This window comes from Myotis yumanensis, unplaced genomic scaffold (assembly GCF_028538775.1).
Source record: "Myotis yumanensis isolate MYYU_CA2020_CCGP unplaced genomic scaffold, mMyoYum1.0.hap1 SCAF_8, whole genome shotgun sequence".
In the NCBI taxonomy this organism is placed as follows: domain Eukaryota; kingdom Metazoa; phylum Chordata; class Mammalia; order Chiroptera; family Vespertilionidae; genus Myotis; species Myotis yumanensis.
The window spans coordinates 50,118,979-50,146,357 of NW_027223759.1; the positions used below are offsets into that span (position 1 = coordinate 50,118,979).

Below are 27,379 nucleotides of genomic sequence, written 5' to 3' on the forward strand. Positions count from 1 at the left end.
ACTAGCATCACCACTTGGTGTTAGAGAACAGTTTTATCTTTTGCACTAAGTCAATGTAATGGTGGGAATAATGATTATTATGCCATGAGGAAAAGCCTAAACTGATTTCCATTTTGTTCAGCAATGCAGAATCACAGGAGAGCAATTAACATTAAAAAAACCTAGACATTAAAATTATACATTTTAGTTATCTGAATAGGTTTATTTAGCACAGATTATTTTCCAACTGCTCTAGACAAAGTAGTATTATAGCATTGCTATGTGTCTACTAATATGGAGTAAAAATAAAAATGTAAAAAAAATTTTACACTTTTTTGTGCTTATACTTTTCAATAAAACTGATACAATTCTATGTAAATTCCAGAATAAATGATACAAAAGGCAATCAATGTTTTGCCAGGTGAAAATAAATAAATGTGATTGCTTTGAATACTCAATTATCTTGAGCATTTTCTTTTTAATATAAGTAATGTGTCATTCTTTCTATTTCATAGACACCAAAAGTTCAAGAGAAGGACACATATAATGATAGTACAGCTTAAAACACACGCTTTCAAGTTTGAGATGACAACAGTTATTTGTAGAGTTTAGACTCTCCTCCATCCTGCTAGACTGGGCACAACATGTTTGCCCTAAACTCTTTTGCAAGCTTACAATATGGTCTCCACTTTCAAGTGATGAAAGAGATAGACTGGTAATCAGAATGCAGGACATTAATTTTTGAAAAGTCCTTAATGATTCCTTTGAAGTCTGATATAATACCATTTCTTGGTACACTAACTGCATATGCTTCAATGCTTTGTTTTTACAGCTTTACCTTCCAAATTTGATTTGAAGTGCATTTATACAAATACATTTTATATACATTTAAATATCCAGACCACGAACTTAGTATGTACATGCTGCTGAGATTTGTATGGCAGTATGGCCCCAGCAAATGCAAAAAAGACTTCCCAGTTTTGAGTGAATTTGCATAGAGACATAAATTATCCACAGTAGTCAAAGCCATAAATTTACTGCAGGACATATAAAAAACTCTCTCCTGGCTCACAGAAGCACAATTCTCTTTACTTAATGTGTCTCTAATAATCATGTTTTGTCTAAGAATCTTTGCAGGTCCTCCTTCTTTGTCCACACTGTTTTTATGTCCATATTCAGAATGTGCTAACTGGTAGTGGTTGCATTTACAAAATTAATAATATCGAACTATCTAAATGAATTTCAGCTTGGTTCTTTCCTCCTTCCCGTGCTCTGCCTAGAGCACACACGGTGGTTATTATATAAAACCCATGGATGGGCAAGACTTAAGTTAAAAGTAAAATTTAAATTTTTTTTCCAAATTGTTGAATTGAATATGATTGACCTTTAGAAAAATTTTGATTCTTTGAAAATATATATATATATGTATACATGCATAGATGGTATATACAAAATATATCATATATAATGTAATACAGATATATAAAATGTATATATATTTTATTATAAATTATATATACATATATATATAAGACAATTGTTTACAAATATGTTATTTAAAATAGAGGACAGGATATTGCAATCAACATAAGAAAAAAACAATTTATTTGAAATATATCCCCGTTAGCTGCAGTCATTATTGAAAGTTTCAAAAGAGAAAGTTTAGAAAAAATTGGCAGTTTTTGCATTTTTAAAAACCACACAGAACATGGATTCCTTTTCCTAAATTAATCTCAGGATCCTGGATAAATGTCATAATGTCCCCATAGAGTGACAAAGGGTGAGAATCTGGACCTGCATGACTACAGCAAAGTGATTTCATAGACAGTTGAAATAATTGCCCTTCACTGTTTAATTGATCAACCCCCTGTTTTGATCCACCATCCACACCCCCTTCTTAATTTAAAATAAAAGATATCGTTGCCAAACTACCGAGTCTTAATCATTATAATAAATTAACACTCTTCAGTGCAAAGAAAGTAATTAAGTTTATCTAAACATGTGCTAGCTCTTTGTATGTAAGCTTCATAAAATTCATTTTAAAATGTCTTATGCAAATATAAAAGCATAAAACAGTAATTTCATGACTAAACATTATTTTGCCTCTTTATTTTTCCAAAATATTTTCATACACATACAACCTGTGATGTAGACAGATGCTGACTTGGTGCAATACTTCCCATCAACATTGTAACTGCTGAATTGATATATTTTAAAATTTTAATGGTATGGATAAACATGTTTTAAATCATGCTTTAAATTTATTTAAAATATGTTTTAGAAATAAAAAAGCAATATCAACAATAAAAGTGAGTACTCGTTTGTTTGGCACAGGTCAGATCCTACCATGATGTAATCACACATTTTACAAAAGTGGGATATTTAGTGCATAAAAAAAAAAAAAAAGAAGAAGACTTGTCCTGCCTGTAACATTTATGGGGATCACTTTACTATCCGAGTTAACTAAAAGAAAATGTCATGGGAAGTTAAACATGTTGAATTCAAAATAGTATAGTCTAAAAAGCCCCCTCCCCAAAATAATAACAATTTGGAAAATTAGAGAGGCACTTAAAAGATGCAACACCAAAACAAGAAATTATTTCTCTGATAAGGCGTTTATGTAGAATAAGATGTAGAATAAAGACTCTCAAAACTGACACCCTCTCCTAAAATGAAATGAAAATATAACTTATTAAAACTGTCACGATGTGGTCTGGGATAGGAACAAAAGAGCTCAGTTATTTAATTCCAGATACCTCACAAGAACAGGAGGCTAGGAACCCAGTTCTTCCTGAAAATACATTTCTTACAAGTGTGAAAATCCTCTAAAGTTGTAAGTCCTAGATGTTTCAACCCAGGTATCTCTCTGCAATCAAAAACTTTCCCCCCAAATGTAATTATTTAACGCCCAAACCCAATCTTTTCTCCCATGAAATTATTCCATTTGAACAAAACACCCCTGTTTCAAATCCAGAAAACATCAATATCTAAAGAATAAACTAGTTAAGGGAACCCTTCGAGGGAGAAGGCACTGCTAATCTCCGCAATGAATGAAAATAGCCAATCCTCATGCAGTGTCTTCCACAGAAATAAAATCAGGCGCATCAGGAAATCTGTCACCGTACCTGCGTGCACTTTAAAAGACTACGGCACACGCTGTAAAATCTTCGCTCTGAGAAATAAAGCACACTTCATTTAACTGCTGCAAAACACTGCTGCAGAGCAGCCCAGTGCATTTTTTTTTTTTTCAGGCGACCGATCCAGCTCTCCACCAGCCCTGTGACCTTTGAACTCCCCCCACCCCCCACCCCCCGCTTCTGCAGTCAAAGCCTCCGAGCTGGCTCATTTGCATAAGGCTCGGGCAGTCCTCCAGCGGCTGAAACGGAATGCTGGGTAAGGGCTGGGAGCTGCAGCTCTGCCAGAATACCTGAATCACCCGCGGGAGGGCTGCAGCGGGCGAGGGGCAGTGGGCAGGGACTTCCCCGGGCTGGCAGCATCACAGACCCCCAGGTCTATTAATGGATAAGTGTTTTTTGACTCTGTTTTAGAGCCCTGCTTTTCCCTGCTCCCCACCAAAAGAAGGTGTCACATCAACTATGGTAACTAAGGAAACCCACATAAGTCAAATACTTCATTGAAATACATGTGGAAGGCCAATTTAAATTTTTCATTGACTTCCCTTGTTTTTGAAACATAGCTGATTTTTCCCCCCACTGGAATACATAGCATTGCACACATAATCAAGAGACATTGGGTATTTCTTTTGGTTGTGGGTTTAAACAGCATTTTGCAGGCATACATTTATTTTAGTCATTATACAAATACATCATGTCACCAGAATAATTCCATAAAATATTAAATGTGCCCCAGTGTCTTGAAGACAATCATCCTAAATGGTGTCCAAGAAATTAATTATAAAGGATTTAGATGCCGGGCTGTCTTTAAAATAATACCGCAGTGAAAATGTAGAGCAAAGTTAAACTATGTGTTTCAATCTAAAGGTTCATGTAGCAGTAATGCTTGTCTTTGGCAAAGATGTTCAGTGTTGTGCTATTATTTGTTAGAGTTATTTCTTCCCCTGTCTTCCTACACACAGCAATCTATTTAAAACACAAACTTCTCTATTGCTCATAAACCTAGGAAGTGATTATTTTCTAGATACAGAAGGTCATGTGTGTACATATTTTTATAAATACACATGAAGGCACATCTTTTTTAAATGGTGAGCCAATAGAATTATGCATCATTACATAATTAATCTATTCTTTTTACAATTAAGCTAATTTGTTTTTTCCATTAGTGAGTGAATAATATCTATGAAATAAAAGGTTTTATGCAATAAGATTTCCCATTTGTCAAAGGAAATATAACATGAAAAATAAAAGGCACACAAGAGAATAATATAGATATATAATATATTGCTATATTTGAATATAAAATATTGTTCTGATAGCGTTACTAACATTTCAAAATTCTTATTTAAAACATTTTTATTGAAATAATTAAATATTCCAAACCTTCCTCTTGCAGTATGCCGAAAGACATTAATGAATTCTGAATGATATTTCATCCAATTAATAAGACGTGTAAAGTATTTCAATATAATATTTTTAATACTGGAAAAATAAATTTAAGCTTTTAATTTGAGCTATTTATTAGTAGTACTCTGCTTTATATTATTCCTGCATATATAAGAGATTAGAAATTATTGGAGGAATTTTTCTCTTACCCATAAATTTTTTAAAAAGGATAAATAACTTTTCAGTTTACTATAATCATATAAACATTTCTCTATCCCATCTGACTATATCAACAATTTAATCATATTGGGTCAATTCAAGTGCATCCTTCATATGACACACTGCAAATATCTTGCAAAGTTTTTGTTTAGGGCAAAGCACACATCAGCCCATTCTAATTTAAATCCAATCAAACACAAGGAAGTGCTGGAGTAATTTAGAAAATCACTGACCTGTTCAAATAGCTGTAGTCTTAGTCCTTGCAGTCTCTATTCATTAGAATCCCAAAGAAATTGATTATCATTTTATAATATGTGTCAGCATCACCAAAGGCACTGTTCTTCCTGGTTCAGCGGAATCTTCTTAAATTTGCCAGCCCTGTGTTTTATTGCTGGTACCGTATGCTTTATTGTTCAGCGACAAGAGCTTCACTCTGCACAAAGACTCATTACCTACTGCTAGCTGCACGGCATCAGCCTCACTGAGGCTGCCTATATGTGATCACATGGGAGTTTTGTCTGAGAAAGCCAGGCATGCCACTGACTTCACTGTGTCTATGGATATTTTTATCAGCTGAGGTCTGCTAGGAGGAAGGAATAACAGACGATGAAGCTGCTCTAAGTCATTAATGCAACACAACTTATGGAAATCCCTTTACAAGATTTTTTTCATGATAGAAAACGTTTGAGCCAGCATTCAAAAGAAGTTAACTAGATTTTATTTTAATAAGAGGCTGAATAATTATTTAAGGAAGGGGAACTAGCAAAAAGCTGTTTCCTACCTCCTGCTTTCTGAAAGTACTTTTGTACAAATGTTATTAAAGAGCCTTGCTCAACTGAATGATTTGACAGTATGTTTTAACCGTTAGATTGCTGGTGTTTTTTTTCCTTGGCAGAGATTATTTTCAAAAGGATAAGTGTCCATTTCCCTCAAAATCTCCTCTATGAAAATCTCAGTCACTAATAGATACTATATATGAATAAAAATAGAGATCTTCTAATTACTTTTGACAAAGTAGATGAAAGGGTGAATCTCTTTTATTGATGTATATAAATGAGGCAGATGATTAATTTATCTTCTCAAAAGATGACACATCCTTAGAACAGCTGACTTAAAAGAACAATGAAGATTTCAATTTAAAGATCTAAAGAACATGTGGTTCATATTAATTCTTAAAATCGCAGTAACTTATTTTAGACAGCTTACCTCAGTAAAGCATATGGTTTACCTTATCTGATTTCAATGTTAACAAGTAGTTTCAGAGCTGACTACTCAACATATACAGGGATTTTCTGCTATGTAGATATTAAATTAATATATAGATACACACAAACATGTATGTGTATAATCAGACTACCTTTCTAAAATATTTTAAAAAATAGATACCTAAAATTATTTCTCAAAATTTGAAAAAGGATTGTGGTTTTCCAAATTAAAAATAAAATTAGCTATTGGAATTTAGTTTTAAAAATATTTCTTACATTTTTAATAATTTATCTAAATTGAATTGGTAATTGAAAGCTTGTTGCTTGTTAATCCCAATGGAAATCTTATGACAAATAATGCAAAATGCAACAAAGAACACACAAAGAAAAGTCAGAAGCACCATAAATGAAGATCAAAAAACAAATATTCTGTATAGTTACATATACAGTACATTTTAATAGTGGTTGTAAATAATTCAATAATTTCAAAAACAGCAAATTTATATACCTGCGTTAGCCTTCCAATAACAAATTATTTTTGGAAATATTTATAACAATTGAAGATTTTAAAAATAATTTTAAGCCAGAATAGGCAAGAATGGCTAAAAAGTCCAGTCTCTAAATACAATGATTTAATATCATTCTTTACAAAATTTTTTGCAGGGTTAGATATTGATTTAGAATGTTTCATAACTTAAGTAAATGCTTTTTGGTGGTTTGTTCTTAACACTGAAACATATTCAGATATGTTTTAAATGCCACAATGTTAATGTATTTGTTCCCACATGTCCAGGTTCATTTTACCCTCTGCATCAAAAGCTACGACAAAGCTACAAAACCTTGGGGCATTGAAACACAAAAGACCAGACTGTTTCTGACTTACTGTGCACCTCTGGGTTTTTAAAGATATGTACATTCTAGCTAATATCTTTGATGATGTCATCATGTTAATGTACAAGGAAATAAACAAAAGGCAGCCATTTTTTCTCTTACTGCATCACTTCAAAAACAATGAAATAAAATGGTTGCCAAATGGAAGAAAAGAATCAGCAGAAAACTAAGTTACTTCCAAATTCTAGGGAGAAGGAGGGGCCAGGAGTATAAAATTGGAAATAAAAACCACATATATTTGGAGTTTGTATGAATGCATGTAAAGAAATAATTTACAATGAGAAAAGACTATAAATACAAAGAATACAGAAATAGCTAGCAATTAAAACAAATTTTCAGTAAAATAGTGAATCTACATTGAAAAGACTATAGACTACAAATTTAATGTAGTAAATGTAAGAGCCTATTAAGTTCATTAATGTTGAAAAAGGTATTTAAAGGCGGACAAGAGAACTAGAGAAATTAGGAAGAGACAGAATGATCATGAAATAGTAATAATCTTCCCAGGTCTACTGTTGTTTAAATGACCTTGGTGAGTTATTCTAGCATCTTATGCCTTAGTTTTCAAGTCAGCAAAACTGGAACAGAAAAGTCTTTGGAAAGCATGTCATGGAAATATATAGCACTATATATATTTTTTTAATTTCAGTTCTTTAAATTGGCTTTAACCAAGCATTGCCAGTAATATTAGTAAAATGAGAAGAAATTATGTAAATCCTAATGATTGTTTAAAATAATTTTAAGTGCATTATCCTAATAGCAGAGACAAACTGATATAATAATTAGGACTTCTGGAAACAAAAATTGATTTTTTTTCCTTAATACATACAGAAAAAAATAGAAATAAACTTAGTCATTTAAGACATATCTCATGAAATTGCTTCAGGATTAAAACAAATTACAAAATATAGCCATCCTTCCAAGAGAATTGCAGCAGAGTTTCTGATTCTAACATTACACATTGAACAACAGTGCCTGTGCTTATATAACAGTTTCATCAGCCAAGAGTTCTTTAAATTTGAAATTAACAGAGAAACACAAGATCACAGCTTAAAAAGCAAATTTCAGCCAAGATTAAAAGGCTATTTTAATTTACTTTGTTATGTTAAAAGTTGTGAATTGAACAAAAGATATTTTGATTCCTACTGTTGATTCTATTAGCTTATTTTTCCTCTAATGACAAAGATCCATAATAGAATCATTTTGTTTGCTCCCCTTTTCTACAAAATAACAAACACTTGTCAGAATATAAAATGTTTGTTATTTAGCTCATGTAGTAATTTAGGCATAGATATGCTCAATAGATAATCCCTTGAACATTCTATTGCATGAAGGAAGACGAAGAAGATTTACTGATACCATGACCTGTGTTTCCTGGAACTATATTAATTGGCATATGTGCTAGTACCTCCTATTGGATTTACCCTTGATCAGGCTGGATTTTCTCTCTACATATCATTCTACCTTACAACATATTCGTAGAAGTCAGTAAGTTGGCCATGACAGCCTCAAAATCTAGGACTAATTCAATTCAATAAATATTTACTGAGAAGTTGCCATGTACCAAGCTCCAAGACAGTTGCTAGGGATATAAAAATGAAATATATACTGTTTCCAAGAAGATTACAGTCTATCTAGCTAAAAAAAAATTGTTGAGAATGTTATGAGAGGGTGGTAAAAGTAGGGACATGTTTTAAAAGTTTGAATATTTTATTGACTTAACATGCATTTTATGTACAATCAATTACAGTTTCTTTATTTTCAATATTGTTTCCTAAAATCAGGAAATTATTATAAAAATCATATATTAAAAATCATATATACATATAAAAATTTTAAATATATATACCAGGATGGCTGCTAATTTTATGCTATCCTTCTCATGAAAAAGTTGAATCTACTTTCCCTCACCTTTATTTGAACCTAGACTTAATAATTTGCTTAACCAATAGAGGCTGTAGAAGTAATGTTCTAGAAATTCCAAGACTAGGTCCTAAGAAACTTTGTAGCTTCTACCTGAGCCTCTTGTAATGCTCTCTCCAGAAGCCTGGAGCTGCCACATCAGAGGATTATCCACTCTAAAACTACCATGGGGAAGCCACATATAGGCATTCCAGTCAACAGTCCCAACTGGGTCCAGTGTTATAGCCATTCCCGATGCCTCACATATTGGTAAAGCCACCTTGAACCCTCCAAACCTACCCATTCACCAAGTGGACACCATGAAGTAATCCTGGCTGTCACTATGGGAAGAAGAATCGCTTAGTTGAGCTTTTCTCAAATTCTTGTCCTATAGAATGTATTACAGTAAAACAGTTGCTGTCTTAAGCCACTCATTGTTGTGGTAGTTACTAAGCAATTGATAACTGGAAAATATTTACATGTGTATGACAGAGACAATACAATAAACCTAAAAGTACATGAAAGGACAGTCTTATATGCAGATTCAGTGAAATCTCTGAATATTATTTAATGAGTGAATTAAAAGAAAATACACCTTCGGAGGTTGAAAAAGAGATGCAAAATAATTTAGGCAGTGTCCAAAGTAAAGAAGGATTATCTGAGAAAACTATTGCAGCAATGGAGTCTCTGAATGAATAGTTAAGAGTGTGCATAATTAGCTGGGAGAAAAGGGGATTCCCAATTGCAAAATGATACTTTGGGAAAAGCTCAGAATCAAGGGCACGAGCTTTACTAACTAATGAGAGAAACTGAGGAAATTTGGGTGACAGGAGATTTAGGCATGTATTGGGTTGGTGAAGGAGAAACAAAGATGTGTGGTTCTCCTTGAAGTGCTCTGAAGCCTGAGGTGAGGAGATTTTTGCAACATATAAGACTTTAGGAAGTCACCAAAGGATAAGAAAAGAGGAGTGGTCAAAGCGATGATTAAAGACAACCATGACAGCTGAGGAGCGACAAGACCAGTGGAGCCCTGAGGCAGCAGCAGAGAGTCTGATGAAGAGGAGATGGGAAGAAATAGGAGGGATTGAATTCAAGGCAGTGACAGGATTGAGGAGAAAGGAATCTGTCATAAAGAAAGAAAGAATTTAAATGTGGTTTGATAAACAGGTCTGTGATCTGTTATAACTTCAAAAGTCAATGATTCTGTGATTCACTTACCAATTATATATGACAAGTAGAGAGCATTAAACTAGTTTTATTAGACAGTTTTAGTAAGTTCACAGGTATTTTGATTTTTATTATCAACTTTCAAATATTCTGAAAAATTATTGATATCAAATATTGTTGTGTTTGGGAGACTGTGAAAGACTAAACAACAGGACCTTCCTCAAATAAAGTACATAGAGGAGAGTATTTCTATTTCTTTGTTATCTTATTTCAGTAGGAAAAATGTAGGAGAAAGACAATTATGTCCTCTCTCTACAAAGATAAAAAACAACAACACAGATAATGCAAACACAATATGTACAAACACGATCTGCACATGGCTGTAAAGAAAGGAAAGTGACCCAGAAAGGAAAGTACCCAGATTTTCCCACCACCTTTCAGCCTCTTTATCACCACAAAGGCATTAGAAAACAGCATCGATCAAGAGAAAAGAGTAAATGAAGCAGGCCTCCCCTCTGAGAACACAAAGAATACATTTATTTCTTAGTGACCATGAAAGTTGATTTATAATGATTTCTTCTTATCCAAATTAGCTTTCTAACCTGGGACAAAAATATGGAGTCAAATAGCATATGCAAAAAACATGAACTGAACAGGCAATAATAATAATAAGTAATAATAATAATAATAATATAGTAATTTAATAGAACCAGTGGCTTTTCCATGTGAATGAGAATATTGCACCATAATTGAAAGGCCTATGAGACACAAAGCACAAGAAAGAGTTTCCTATATTTTATTTCACCAGCCACAGTCCACAAATACTTGGCTAATATATTGAATCTACTTTGATTTGTATAACAGAGACATACAGAAACAGTCTAAGTTTATTCATTTATTCACTCATGCGTTTATTCATTTTACACTCACTGAGTACATGTGTTCAGAACTGCTTCAGTGTTCTTATAGGTTAAAGAGGTGAATAAGTCAGTCTGCAAGCTAAGTGGCTCCCCACCAAGAAGGAGAGACAGATATAAGAAGATCTATGCTTATCTCAGCACAATAGATTGAGATAAGAATATAGAAGAACATAAAGACAGGAGTGAATAATCCTATATAATAAATGGCTAATATGCAAATCAACCAAACTGCTGAATGACCAGTTGCTATGATGTGCACTGACCACCAGGTGGCAGACACTCAACCCAAGAGCTTCCCCCTGGTGGTCAGTGCATCCCCACAGGGGGAGCGCAGCTCAGCCAGAAGCCAGGCTCATGGCTGGCGAGCGCAGCAGTGGTGATGGGAGCCTCTCCTGCCTTCGCAGCAGGAGCAGGCCTAAGCTGTCAGTCAGACATCCCCCGAGGGCTCCTGGACTGTGAGAGGGCTCAGGCAGGGCTGAGGGACCCCCCCTGCACCCGGCACTCCCCTGTCCCCCCCCCCCCCCCCACACACACACCAGTGCACCAATTTTGAGCACCGGGCCTCTAGTGTTATATAAAAATAGAAAATAGTTATCAAACACTTAGTAAGACTGAAGTGTTTTACATGTATTAATTAACTCATATAACCACAGCAACAAGCATATGAGGTAGCTACTTTCACCATCTCCATTTCATAGATGAGACTACTGAGGGACAAATTAGTTAAGTGATTTCTCAACAATAGTCAATATCCAAACTTAGGTACTATGGCTTTAATGCAGGGTAGCTCTACTGGCAGCATATTATCTAAGGTAGTCATGGTGGACTTCACAGAAGTGGAAAATAAATCTTAAGGGATGTATAGGCGTTCTTTTGTGGAAAAGGAGAAAACTATTTTAGCAGAAGAGTTGGCATGTGTACAGATTGTGAAGCTTGACTAATGTATGTGTGTAGGAAATGAAAATTTCACTGTGGAAATGGTGAGATTTTTTAATGTTAGTGAAATTATGCATTTGTATGAGTCAGTTTGTACTCATTGCAGGTGTTTAAGTGATTTGATTATAACTGTGTTTTATTAGGTAACTCTGGAGAATGAGTTGGAGGGAAGACCAAGAAGGGAGACCAAAGAAAACCGTTGAAATATCCCAGAAAAAAAGTTATAAAGATCTGAATGGGGATAGAAAAGAAAGATACTGAGGAAATGAATCAACAGGTACTTAGCCCGAGAGTGAGAAAAAACCCTGAATCTAGGATTTTTAATTTGGGAGACAGCATAGATGATACCATTAACAAAAGTTAGAAATACAAGAGGAAGCTTAGATATGGAACCATTCAATGGTAAATATTGAATGCCTACCATACACCAGGTAAGAGTATAAGATTCTAAGAATACAAGGATGCCATCTTGTCGTCTGAATATTCAATGCCTGGTAGAGGAGCTTATAGTCAAAATCTGTATGCAGATACACAATTCCCTTCATAAAAGCTACTTTTAAGATTAAGTATAGAATTTCTCTCAGTGACCTGATTAAAGGTTAAGAAAGAACAAAGAGTGACTACCTTTTTCACAATAAAGTTTCAAATCAGGAATACTATCAATTGAAGTTAATTGTGATACTCAGATATGAAAATTATATGAAAGTGTTCTATGCAGACTAAAATCATGATCCAGATCACAAAATCCACCTCCATGCTTTATCTGAGTCATACAACATGAAGAAATACAAGAAATAAATTTGATTTCTCCTTTAGGCAAATGTTTTAATGAGCTTAGTCTCATGGCTTGATTCTAATGCTAGTGACTGGCTTCTTTGAAATGAGGCATGCATTTTCTTTCTTGTTCATGTAGTCAGCTTCCTATTTAGTATTCATTATTCATGTCTATTTTTATCAAAGAGCACTATTACATGAAACCATGATCCAAGCATGTTGGGTTCTAATTTTTACCTACAGAAGGAAGGAAATTTTACATTGTTATTACAATGATATGATCATTATGTACACATATGATTATAGTACATATGTGTTCCTTCATATAAGAATGTGGTGCTATTTAATTCAGGTGGTCAGGTAGTTACACCTGCTTTAGTTTAGAATATCAACATTCCATTGAAGAAAAGCCCTTAGTCTTGTAAATCGACTAGTAAAAACTAGTTTTTATCACAGTCTCAATAAACTCTATCTAAATATTCTAAGAGAGAAACCAAGATGGCGGCATAGGTTAACGCCGGAGTTTGCTGCCTCGAACAACCACTTCAAAAATACAACTAAAAGACAAAACGGACATCATCCAGAACCACAGGAAGGCTGGCTGAGTGGAAGTTCTACAACTAGGAGGAACCGAGAATCAGAGGAGGCGCAGTGCTGAAGTAAAATACTAAGGTGCGGAGTGCACGAGGCGAGGGCTGGTGGCTGAGAGTGCGGTTGTTTCAATCCGGAGGGAGCCTCAGACTCTGAGCTCCAGATCCGGGCGAGTCTCTAGGGACCCAGACTCAAACGGGAGAAGCAGGACTGTCTGGCTACGGTCCCTCCGAGGTTTGCAGCTGTTGCTGGGACAGAGAGGCAGAGCCCCTGGGGACAGACTGAGAGCAGCCATAACTGCTCCCTCCTCCGCCCTGTTGATCCCGTGGGACCCACCCCGCCCAAGCCCTGCACAGAGGCATTTGCCAGATAGCCTCAGGCAAAGGCTAGATTAGCACCTCCCTAGAGGACACAAGTTCTTCCACTGCAGACACAGCTGATTAACACAGCCAGTTGGCCTGGAGGTCAAATCCCTCTAGTATTAACTACAACAATCAAGGCTTAACTACAACAAGACTGCTAGGGGGTGTACCAAGAAAGCGTAAAAAATGCAGAGACAAAGAAACAGGACAAAACTATCAAGGGAGGATATTGAGTTCAGAACCACACTTTTGAGGTCTCTCAAGAGGCTTCTAGAGTCTGTTGATAAACTTGATGAGATGTACAGGAAATCTAATGAGACCCTCGATGGTGTGATAAAGGACCATCTAGAAAGTAAGCATACACTGACTGAAATAAAGAATATTATACAGACTCCCAACAGCAGACCAGAGGAGGGCAAGAATCAAGTCAAAGATTCGAAATGCGAAGAAGCGAGAAACACCCAACCGGAAAAGCAAAATGAAAAAAGAACCCAAAAATACGAAGATAGTGTAAGGAGCCTCTGGGACAGCTTCAAACGTACCAACATCAGAATTATAGGGGTACCAGAAGATGAGAGACAGCAAGATATTGAAAACCTATTTGAAGAAATAATGACAGAAAACTTCCCCCACCTGGTGAAAGAAATAGACTTACAAGTCCAGGAAGCGCAAAGAACCCCAAACAAAAGGAATCCAAAGAGGACCACACCAAGACACATCATAATTAAAATGCCAAGAGCAAAAGACAAAGAGAGAATCTTAAAAGCAGCAAGAGAAAGAAACTCAGTTACCTACAAGGGAGTACCCATACGACTGTCAGCTGATTTCTCAACAGAAACTTTGCAGGCCAGAAGGGAGTGGCAAGAAATATTCAAAGTGATGAATACCAAGAACCTACAACCAAGATTACTTTATCCAGCAAAGCTATAATTCAGAATTGAAGGTCAGATAAAGAGCTTCACAGATAAGGAAAAGCTAAAGGAGTTCATCACCACTAAACCAGTATTATATGAAATGCTGAAAGGTATCCTGTAAGAAGAGGAAGAAGAAAAAGGTAAAGATACAAATTATGAACAACAAATACACATCTATCAACAAGTGAATCTAAGAATCAAGTGAATAAATAATCTGATGAACAGTATGAACTGGTGATTATAATGAATCAGGGACATAGAAAGGGAATGGACTGACTATTCTTGGGGGGGAAAGGGCTGTGAGGGATGCGGGAAGAGACTGGACAAAAATTGTGCACCTATGGATGAGGACAGTGGGTGGGGAGTGAGGGCGGAGGGTGGGGTGGGAGCTGGAAGGAGGGGAGTTATGGGGGGAAAAAAGAGGAACAAATGTAATAATCTGAACAATAAAGATTTAATAAAAAAAATTAAAAAAAATAAATATTCTAAGAATTTCTTATGTGAATAGCAAACCATATGGAATTAAGAATAGAGAGAAGTGCAAACATTTTATCGAAATATTATGACCCTTAATAACTTTAGCTGACAATTGTGAATACTACAGCAATTGCTACTCTTTGGAGGCCATAGCATGCTTTGGATCTTTGCCTCTTTACATACTGATAGTTATCCATGGAATGTGCAGTCAAGATGGCTGAGAGAAAAAATGGACCTTATATTACTACTGTTTCCCAGCCATTCACAGTGAAGTGACTTTAACATTGTCTACATGTGTTTGTTACATTTTATTTATACAGTATTTTTTTTTTTTTTTACCTAGGAAACCATGGCTACATTACTCTATTTCCTCATTACTCTAATTTACTATATTCTATGGCTATTGTGGAATTAGGTAGCAGCAATAAATTTATGGTTTAATAGACTACGAAAAGAATGAGGCCTTTAAATGCAAAGGTATTTCAGGAACCACACTTAAAATAATTAAAACTTAAAATCACCCAAATATATTTAATATATTTATCAGTGTGGTGGACTATCAGACAGCCATTACAATCAGAATCATTACAAGTGTATTAAAACAATAAAAATGTTCACAAAATTAGTGAGAAACTTCACCAAAAATATAAACAATATAATTACAACTAATATGTACAGAAGAAGACTGGAAAGGAACTAAAGGAAATAAGGGATTATGTGTGAGTATAAAGCAACATACACATTGCGATCTCAATATTTTAAATATATTTAAAATTATTAAGATCATCATCTCTTAGACATTAAGTAATAGGTGATTTTGACTTTTGACTTTGGATTTTTATACATTTTGCAAGTGTTCTGTTTCCTGTTACTAATATATATATAGATAGATATGTGTGTATATATATATATATATATATATATATATATATATGCCTAAGTGACAGTCTGACTGGCATTTAAAAATAAGAATATTATTTAAATAATTTCAACTGCTGTGAGCTCAAGCTTTTAGAAATCAAAGAAGTTGAACTCTGCCTCCACACGCCACCCTTCAGCTGGATTTATTGCTTGGAGCCAGGCTCCCTAAAGACATGTTTGCTTTTGATTGATGAACAGACACCTTTTCAACCTTTTTTTTCAAGCAACCACACACTATGATGTTCTTCTAATTCGCTTCCGAGGTACTAAAAGGAGATTCTATATATTCTCATTCTTTCTCTAAATGGCAGTGGACCAAAAAGGGTGATTGGATGTGGCACAATAAGGTGTCAGTAAGCAATACTACTCTGACCCAGCTGCTGAGTCCTACATTACCATTAATTATTTTGCTTGCCTGGAGGACAGAGATTGTATTTTTACCAAAAAAAAAAAAAATTTGTGAGAACACTAGAGGAATGTAATACATGTTAAAATTGGGGGAAGAACTTGAGAATTAAAAGAACAACAACCCAGGAGCCAGACATTATATAGTCCCAGCTGAAATTTAACAGCAGAAAACCCTGAGGTGAAAGCATCTAATTGGGAAAATATTAGTGTCTTCATACTAAGTCTTCCTTTGCTGGAGGGTGCTGCGATGCACGCACCCAGCTGTTGAACTCTTGCTTTCTTGCTATTCCAGAGAGACATGATGTTGAAGACTTCTGAACCTAAACACACTACAGTGAGTTTTGTTCGCGTTATTAATTGTATACTGGAAAAGAACCAAACACAACATAGCTGGAGAGCGTTTCTTAGGCAACAATTTGAGGGCAACTTTCAATATGTGTTGACCAATAAATCCTTGACTAGAAATAGGAGAGACTGGAATAGAAGCCCATTCTCTATCCATAACACAGTATTAACTGTAAGATGGTTTTCTGATTTCTTACAATCACTTCTTCCCTTCATCAAGTAAACGCTTGCTCCCTAGTTAAGTCTCAGCTCAAAATTTCCTCCTCCCCACTTTAAAGCCTATCTTCATATCCTTTACACATGGGCAGGAAAAGGTCATTCCTTTCTCTCTCTTCCATGTTTTTTTGTTTATTACTCTACTATACATTATACATCAAATGGTATTAAGGTGTTGGCATTTCTAGAAAGATACCAGTAAGCTGAGATCACACACATAAAGCCTCTACCTTATTCATATTTATATCCTTAAAGGCTACGACAAGGATACAATGAGAGATGCTCAATGTTGTTGAACAAGTTCTTGAGAAAGTGTTTTTTAGAATATAGACGTAAAGTGACACAAGCTTTCGACAGTGTCTTTAGAATGTTCGATAATGGTAACATGTAGATTGCTATTCAGAAGACAGGGTTATTGTTTGACACTGCTTCCAGCTTGTACTTTTTGAGCTTGTCCAAATAACAAACAGATGAAAAGCTAGCGGCACTGAACACCCTTCGTCCACCCACCCCTCACAACAGGGTTATGAGAATTGGACCAGACAGGTATCTTGAAATTTTCTCTGTTCCACAACGAGTAACACATTTTCAGTCTTGTTAAAAATTCCTCCAACTTATAAAACTTCTTGGGCCTTTTTCTCAAGCACCAATCACCATTACTACTGTCTTTGACAACATTTTCCCCCCTTTCCTCCTTTTCTTTCAAATATAGAAAATATGTGCTTTAACTGTTTCACGTTCAAGCACAGTCCCTGTGATTTTGCATGTAGTATTCAATTATCTAACAGTCCCTGTGAAGTCACAGGTAGATTTCTTTTAGAGAACAGACACTTGCACATCCAGGAGAATTGTGTTCAGGCTTCACTAATAGGCCTTCACAGGCATTTTCACATTTTGGATCAGCACATCTGCTAATATGCAAGCCATTCTACAAATACTCTTTCTATCAACAGAAGCTTCCTGTCAATTAATGGCATGTGTTAAACAAAACTGGGTAAATATAGACTAAAATGTCCATGTGTTAATATTACACATAGAAGAGCTTTTTATTTATATTCAGCCAGCATTAATTTCACTGGACTTTAACAGTCATTAGCATAAGACATGCTTATTGAGACATTGATTGATAATGTGAACCTTTTCCCCCCACCGATAAACCTACAACAGATGGACCTGAAAGAAAAGGGGTTTACAAAGTAGAAATTCTTTTCTAAGTTTTTGTCCATCATATTTGTCTATTCTTTCCGCTTTAGCATAGGACATAGGCTGCTGTAGAAAATAGTAATATTTCAGTGTAGTTGTGGAGAATTTCCTAGGACAAAAGAGATTATAATGTAGGCTGTATTGAAGTAATTTTATAAATATTGGCATTAAATTTAAACAAGAGAGAGTAAATGTAATTTTATAATATTTGCAGAGAGGAGAAAACCCAAATGAACAGTTCATTTTTGAACTTAGTGAATATATTGCCAAAATGAAAATGACATTTTGGAGAATATCAAGAACAAAGAACAATCAGAAGAATCATTACTGAGTTGGAAAAGTAAGTAATTACTATTGGAAATAAAGGAAAAAGGATCTCAAACATTCTCTCTTTATGAGTCCTATTTCATATGGCCTTTTAAAGAGGGTTTGTGCTGCCTAATTTGAATTTATTCAACCTTTTGATGGACTTGAATTTTCTCCTGAGATGTTTGAAAACTTTTCTTCCATCCTTAAATAACCATGCAAGGTAGAAGGACCACTTATAACTTTATCCCATTTTACTAATGGGGAAACTAAGGCATAAATATTTCAAGTGGCCACTTCCTTAGCTTAAGCTAATGTTTTTTTCACTCAAGTATTTTGGCTTTTTATTATTTTAGTGCAGAAATGTATTTGACAAGTAGTAGTTCTTAGTAACTAATATAAGAAATTAAATTTTTCCTTTTATATATTAGGTAAATAGTGTTTAAAGGAATGTTAAATGGACAGCTATAACTAAATATAAAAAATAGCAATTTTAATCTCTTACTTGTTTAAGTTTCAGTGAGCCAAACCACATCATGAACACTAGTGCAACAAACAGTTTAGAGATTATAGACAGATGACTGATGGAGTATATATGACAGCCAAGTGCATAAAGGGGAAAAGTTCAACATATGGACCTGCATTTCATAGCTGATCAAGTAGTCAACAAAATTACACATAGATAGATACTCTGAGCTCTGCTTTTAGATAGTACTTTATACCTGAGTACTGTGTTGCATTTTTTGTGTGTGTGTCAAAGACAGAGTGATTGAATAACGCAAGCAAGCTCAGTTTGGTAGCCAATGCTGCAATATGGCAGTCAAGCTCCCGGTGGTTTGGCTGGACAATGTCAGAGGAGACGAGAAGGCTGTGGGTGTAGACGGAATCACTCAGTGAGAACCACATGTCTTAAGGGTAGAAAGAAAAGGTAGTGTAAAGCTTGGGTTGGCTCTGTAGAGTAACATGATAGAAGAGGATTCGGGAAAAGAGATGGACAGGTAAGGATTGTTTACGAACAATTATGAAAAGTGTGGTCAAGGTGAGTGCTAACAAGGGATTTTAACTACCCAATCCTCTTGCTACACAAATGAGCACCATGGGTCATTTTCAAAAATGCTCCACAGAAGTCACTGAGCAATTTCCTCTGCCTCTAGTGGTATATCTATGCTATTTAAAATTGATATTCCAACTTTCTAAATATTTTCTGAAGTCTATCAATTCCACCATTTAATAAGAGGGAAATTTCCAGGTGAAATAATAAAAGGGTTTGTGAGATTCCTAGGAAAAGTAATAGAACCTAACTGTAACCTTTTGTCCTTGGATTAAGGACGAATAAAAAATTGGCTGTCAGTTTTTAAAAAGTATTACATACAGAGTAATTAAATAATATGAGAGCAATATGAGACTAGGAAGATGACTTAAATAGAAATTTAATATTTTTCTTATTTGTTCTTATAGATCTACTAGAGGCCCAGTGCATGGATTCGTGCACCGGTGGGGTCCCTCAGCTTGGCCTATGCCCTCTCGAAATCTGGGACCCTTCAGGGGATATTGGACTGCCAGTTTTGGCCTGATCACCGCAGGGATGTAGTAGTGCATGAAGTGGCAGGTGGCTGGGGAGGAGCCCGAGCCCAGGCCACACGCTGTGCAGCTGGCCCCACTGCACCTGCTGCAGCTGCTTGGAGTGCTGTCATGGAGGCAGGAAAGGCTTGTGTCACCACAGCTGCACTCACCAGCTGTGAGCCTAGTGTCTGGCAACCGTAAGTCAGCTGAGCAGCGCTCCTGCTGTGGGAGCACACTGACCACCAGGGCCAGCTCCTGCATTGAGTGTCTGCCACCCGGTGGCCAGTGCGTGTCATAGCAATTGGTCAACCTGTCGTTTAGTCGTTTGGTTGCTTAGGCTTTTATATATATAGATTAATTTACAATGTCAAATTTTAATGTAATAAAGCTAGATGGTGACAATAGAACCTAATTTCCCTCATTAGAATAATTATTGGTTCCATTACACATCCCTTCTCTTTACTGGTGAGTGACTCTGGGACACCTTTCAAGGAATAGTCTGCTAATAAATTTCATTTTGTTCATTTAAAAAAAAGTCAGCTTTCCAACGGTTATCTTGATCTTGATCTAATGCATTTCAATTTGTTCAGTTAGAAAGGCTAAATAAGATACTTAGTACAAAGCATGTTTAACTGTCAACCATATCCTGTTTCCCCCAGCCTTTATCTGTGAGAAGTTTTTTGTTTTTTTTTTAAGTGTCACTTTCATTTTTTTTTACATATTTTTATTGATTCAGAGAGGAAGGGAGAGGAGAGAGGGATAGAAACATCAGTTATGAGAGAGAAAATTCCTTTGGCTGCCTCCTGCACATACCACACCGGGGATCGAGCCTGCAACCCAGGCATGTGCCCCTGACCGGATTTGAACCTGGGACCCTTCAGTCCGCAGGTCGCCGCTCTATCTACTGAGCCAAACTGGCTAGGGCTATCTGTGAGAAGTTTAATACCATTTAGAACAAGGAACCTTAAAGGTACACCTCCATCAGTAGAGATCAGCATTGGCAGACTATTTTTACTGCTGTCTTTCTCACCTTCTCAGACTGAGCACTGCTTTTTTTCTGGTACCAGAAAGCTTTATTAAAGAAAGTGGCAAAGAACTCAAATTTTGTGTCTGTTGGAAAATGCAATCAGAAAGAAGAATCTAAAAATCCCATATTCCCATAGGACAAAATATTTTGCTTTTTTTTCTTTGCACATTTTCTTCTTTCTCTCTCAACAGCTTCTGACACATCACTTTACTGTAAGTTTGTGCTATACTATAGCTGAGTTAGACTAGGTTGTAGATTCGAGGTTGCCTAGTTACTGTTATGTTGCTTGTATAGACATATTCTCTGTCGTTGGGCACTATAACACTATCGTCAGTCACTTTGGAGTATTCCTTTCAGCAATCTATGCCTTACTAATGATAAGAATGATCATGCCAAGATGAATATCTTTATAGGTCATCACATGTACAGCTCCCTTTGATATGCAAAGATTTATTGGGGAGAACTAAAGAATACCAGATCATTGAGCGCTTGCAAAATTAATTTTTGCATTCACAATAGATTAATAGGTAAGATCACTGACACTTTCACATACATGCTGTTACTTTTTTAAAAATTGGGGCTTATTTTTAAATACAATTGACATATAATATCAAGGTGTACAACCTGTGGGTTTGATATATTTATGTATTGCAATATGATTATCACTGCCATGCTATTACTTTTTAAGTAAACAAGAAATATCTTGTGATTTGAGTAATCTGGGTGAATACATGTATATTTCTGTAAATATTCATGCCTAAGCACATGTATATTTAAGCCATGCTAAAAGTAGACCTAAAGTTGATCATCTGGACTGTTCTTATGCTTTCAGATAATTCATTAGAAATTACAAATTTAATACTTTTAAGGTCTAGGCTGGCAATATATGTTTATGAGCAAATGTAGACAGCAGAAATTGTGACAAAGGCCGTTAAAGAGTAGTGTTTATATATCCAAGCGTGTCAAATTCACATGCTTAATACTCACCATGCTGGCAAAATAAAATAATAGTTGTCATATACGCTACTCTATAGTCATTTTTCTTTGTTAAATTTTCAACTTTCTTTGTCCTCATGTTTTCTTTACATTGTTAGTAGCTCTAGAAAACAATATTCATGCCTTTTATTTGTATAGTGATTATTCTCAAAACCCCTTTGTGACTTATAGAGTTATTCAGGGTGAAACAAAAGAGAAAAACAGGCAAATTTTAATAAGAATATTAGCTCTGACTATGGTGACTCCATTTAGTGAACTGAAAATTAACTAAATAAGAAGCCAGTTTCCATTTCCGTTACACCTCTAAACATAACATCAAACTTTAATAAATGTGGGCCCAGGTAGTAAGAGAATTAAATGCAAGGCCCTAAGGGCAGAGGTTTCTAGGAATGTGCTTATAATAGAGTTTCACCTGGGATTCAATTAAATATTTAGTGAGAGAGGCTGAAAGAAAGGCGCAGTGCTGAAAGCTGTGGGGGAGATGGAGATGAATACGACACAGTTTTTGTCCTCTAGAATGTCATGATCGGTGGCAGCCAACACATTTAACTCAGAGTGTGGAGTGCATGCGGTGAGGGCCGAGCTCCCTGCTCTTTCTCCTCCAGCATCTACAAAGCTGTTTATATTTGCACAGTCCCATCACCTTTTCCTCCGGTTTTATAGGATGAAGTGTCCTTTTGTTGTTGTTGTTGGAGGCCAGTGCCTCTGCATGTGCCCTGGATCCCATCTTCTCCTTCTCTCTTCTCAGAAATTGTACTATAAATCAGTGGTCAACAAGCTTCTTCTGTGATAGACCAGTTAGTAAATATTTTGCACTTTTTCAAGACACATGGTAGCTGTCACAGCTACTCAACTTTCTTGTTGTAATGTGAAAGCAACTGTTGACAACATGTCAACAAATAGATGTGTCTGTTCCAATAAAACTTTATATATGGGCCCTGAAATTTGAATTTCATAAAATTGTTATGTGTCATGAAATGTTCTTCCTATTTTAACTTTTTTTAAGGTATTTAAGTCATAAAACCATTCTGTGTTTGAGGGCCAGAACAAAGAGGCAGTAGGCCAAATTAGACTCTTCTGCCAATTTACTGACCTCTGCCCCTCTTCCATGTCTTCAAACATCCCTGCTCTACTTCCTTTCCCCTTGGCCTATAATCACACTGAGGCGACTATACAACTTATTTGGCAATGACTCTACACTGCCTAAGGACTCTGGATTCTGTCTATTCAGAATAGATACACCTGCCAATCAACAAACTAGTGGACAATGTTGGTATGTACAGGTTAAATATCAGCCCAGATCACATCTTCTCATCTCATTTGAAAAACAAAGCTATTGCACTGACATCTTGATATTGCTTATCATATCTTCTCTTTTTGTCCTTTTTTTTTTGAAAATTATTTTAATTTGTCATCTTTCATCCATGCTTCAATAAGGCATCTATTCTCATCATTACTTTAAAACTGACCTCTTTAGAAGAAATTTTCAGCCCTTTTTAAAAATCTTCTATTTCTGTCACTTGCATTAAATTCTCCTAATTATCTTCCACCTCTCTGCCTTTTGGCTCTTGCTTCCCATGGTAGGTTTTTCTTCATTGGTGCCTCCCTCCTGCAAGCATTCTTACGTGGTATTGCCCAGTGTTCTCGATGCACTACCTCCTGTCCCCTGTTCTTGCCTTGGCAGTCTGATCCATTCTAAGGGTTTGATTTTAACTTTTATGTAGATGATCTTCATGCCTACGTCTCCACTATAGCATCTCTCTAGAAAGACCATTAGACTCATTTCACCATATGCATTTCCCTGAGGTATCTCAAAGTCAGTGCGCTAAACAAACAACCAGTAGTCATCCCACTCGACATGCTTCCCTTGCATCCAGTGACTTAGTCCACCACCACCACTGCTGTTGCTAAAGTCAAGAAACTTGTAATCATCCTCAATTCTTTCCTGTCTTCACTTCTAGTTTTAATTAATTAGGTACCAAGAACCACTGACTTTTTCTCCAAAAGTTTCTTTGTTCTGCTTCTTCAGCAGCATCATTAAGAATGCTATTTTAGTCAAGGCTTTTGCATAGCTGGACTACTACACTAGTTTATTTACTGGCCTTCCTCTTCACACTGCCATCAGGCGGACAATCTAAAAACACAAATGTAATGAGGAACTCCCCTGCTAAACTCCTGAATAACTCACTATCAGATAGTTAGCATGGCCCTAAGACCCTCCATTATCTTCCTGCCTCAGTCTTATCTTCTATCAAATCATATGTAATTTTAAAAAAATTTCCAGTAATAAGGAACTGAACATAAAATGCAATTATATACCTCCATGTCTTTACACATGTTATCGCTAACATCTAATATATCTCTTCTTTTCTTTATCTGGCTAATGCTTACTCATCCATTAAGATTCAGCTTCTGAATTCATAAGACTGGTCTAAAACCCTATCCTAGTTTTTTCCTTTGTTTTTATTGACCAAATTTTATTGATAATGCCGCTTCCCTCCTCTGTAATTATTTCAGGCTCACCATTAATGAGTACACAAAGTATGGTTAGCCATTGCCACTCCAGCTCTTACTCCAGTAACTGGTAAACACGCTTAGGTGAAGAGTGCTTGTGAAGCCACAGGAGTCAGACTGCCAGGGTCCATTCCTAGCAGCACATCTTACTTGCTAAATGGTTCTGGACTTATACATTCTAAGTCTCATTTTTAAAATGAAAACTCAGTTTAGTCATAAAAAAATACTCATTGAGTATAGACTATGTTTCAGGTATTCTTATAGGTACAGAAGAAAATTCCTTTTATTTTAGTGGAAGTAGAGGAACAAAGAAAACAAATGAGTAAAAAAGAAAGTAACTAAATAAAACATACAGCATATCATTTAGCGGTAAGTGCACAGAGAATAGATGTGGGGCATAGGAGTGAAGGAGGTCCTAGGCAGTGATGGGAAAATCTTAAATAGAGTGGTTAGAGAAGGCCTCACTGAAAAATGACACTTGAGCAAACCCCAAAGGGGATGAAGAAGTGAGCCAGGGGGAGATCTGGGGTGAAGAGAATTCAAGAAAGAAGAAATAGCAATTTCAAAGGAACTGGTATGTTCTAGGAATAACAAAGAGGTGAAAATGTTGGAAAATAGTGAGCAAGGGAAGGAGTGAGGAGCTGAGAAGGGGAGTGAGAAGAGCAGCAGACAGTGCTGTCATTTGTAGCCCATTGGTGAGGACTTTGACTTTCACTCCTGGTGAAATAGTGAATCATCGGAGGGTCTTGGGCAGAAGAGTGAATGATCTGAATAAAGTTAAAGGTGGCTCTGGTTGCTGTATTGAAAATACAGTGTAGGAGAGGAGGGTAGAAAGAGGGACTAGTTAGGAGTTTGCTACAATGATCTGAATAATAGATGGTGGTGGCATGGATCGGGTGAAGGTGGTAAAACATGGTTGATTCTGAATACGGCTTGGAGTAGAATAAAAAACTGTCTGATGGATGTTGGGTGAAGGAAAAGAAAGGAGACAACGTTGACTCCAAGGAGTCTCACTTCAGGGATTACACGGAGGGTGGGTGTTAGCACTTTGTGCTTGGAACGATTGCAAAAGTTCAGGCAAGGTCAAATTACTAGTAGCTTTGAGACGTCAACTCAAATGGAGATGGTGAACTGGTAGTTCTATCTATGTGGATGAAGTTCATGGAGGGATTTTAAGTTAACAATAAATATTTTCCATTAAAAAGAACATTTAAAGCCTCTAGCCTAGAGATAGAGAAGAGAGGCAGTCCTGTGCACTTCAGCGTCTAATGACTGGGGAGATGAGGAAGAATGAGCAAAGAACTCAGAGAAGAGGCAGCAAACCCTGTAAGAGGTGTTAAAATAAAAAAAAAACACACAAAAAAACAGAGGCCAACCTTAAAAATTCTCAGCAGGCAAATCCAGTTTAGTCATCTAAACAAAGCTTAATTTAGCTTACTTAGCAAGGTTAACTTGACCTGGGTCTTTTCTTGCTTATGCCTCTGGAAATCATAAGCAAATCTTGCACTGTTTCCAAGGTTAATATGAGGAAACCACTGAAAATTCTAATGTTATAACCAATCACTGTGAAGAGAATAGTCGCTGTGTTCTCACTGGAGAAGCTGCTTTATAACAATTTACTCCCAAGCCTCTTGCCATTTGGTCTGAGCGCTTCCGGTTTACAAACTGTCCTGATGTGCGAACAATAAACTTTTACTAATTACTACACTTCGGTGATTCATTGGCTTTACTTCTGTTATTTCTGAATTTTTGACAGAGGTAAACCAGAAGAGTGCATTTTTTTTTCTGGCAACAAAGTAAAAAAAAAAAAGAAAATACACAAATAGGGAAGCACGCAGTGGATTGCGATCAACTGTCTCAAAAGCTACTGGTGGGTCAAGTAAGTGGAAGACTGAGAATTTATAATTCCGCTTAGAAACACAGAGGACACTGTGACCTTGATGAACAGTTTTGATGAAGTGGTGGGGGCAATGCTTGATCTGAATGTTTGTAGTTCTTTCAAAGAGTTTTGCTAAGGAGGTGGATAGAAATGGTATAGTAAATGGAAGGCAGTGTGGGAAAAAAAGAGAATTTTCACTTTAAAGGGAAAAAAAGAGTGTACTTATATACTGATAGAAATGATATAGTAGAGTGAAATATTAGTGATATAGGAGCAGGATATATACTGGAGCAATATCTTTGGGTAGGCAACAAGGAATGAGATTAAATGCATAAGTTTAGTATCTGGCCTTGAATAAGAACATAAGCAGTTTATCTATCATGACAAATAGAAGGCAGAGATATAGCCGGGGCGGGGGGGTAATGAAAATTCTCTTCTGCTATTATTGGCTCAGTGAATTAGAAAACAAGATCATAAATTGATTATGAAGATGTTGAGAAGAGGTGTTGGAGTTTTGTCGTAAGAAGAGAGAGAATGTTTTCTGGATAGGGAGAGACTCAGTGGACCAGGGGAATAAGACAGAATTACTGGCTACCACCAAGGCTCATTTGAAATTAGTGGCTATGAATTCAAATAGGAAAACATCTGCATAGTTGTAAGTTGTATTTTTCCCCCCAGTCATGTTCAGCTGGAACTCAGCGCAAAATAGGCAGAGTGTTAGACTGAACCTGGGCTGGGGTCATGCCAGGCATGTACTACAAAGCAGGAAAGATGGACAAAGGGAGTTGAGGGTAAATTTAAGAAAGTGATTACAGTGATGAACATGGAAACTAGTTTATTTCCAGAAGAAAAGAAAACATGAGTGAACAGGTGGTGATAGCAATATATCATAGGTCCCAGTGGGGGTGAAGAATGACAGGAATCAGATTACTAGGGGGAGGGAGCTAGAAAGATAGAAGGCAGTGGTTTGAGAATGGACTCCTTGAGAATGAAATTATGGAAAGGTTACAATTATTAGTTTGAAAGTTATTTTGTTTGTGCACAAAGGAAAGTGAAAAATAACACTATTGGAAAAAGTAGTCATAAAACTACAACTGGAAGAATCATCTACATGAACGTTCAAGAATTGTGAAGGTGTGGTATT

General features: G+C 36.1%; 1 protein-coding gene across 5 annotated transcripts in view; it reads right to left on the minus strand.

The window, feature by feature from the left end:
* The window catches only part of CSRNP3 (cysteine and serine rich nuclear protein 3), a 186,196-nt gene that overhangs the window by 81,250 nt on the left and 77,567 nt on the right, over positions 1–27,379 (minus strand). Inside the window, exon 1 of one of the 5 annotated variants that reach the window (XM_070422837.1) lies at positions 4,952–5,160. The exons of 3 other annotated variants lie outside the window; for them this stretch is intronic. The gene's annotated coding sequence lies outside the window, so the exon portion shown is untranslated. Of the gene's footprint in view, positions 1–3,104; positions 3,176–4,951; positions 5,161–27,379 lie in introns of those variants that run through there. One more of the 5 variants, XM_070422836.1, reaches the window with a different exon arrangement.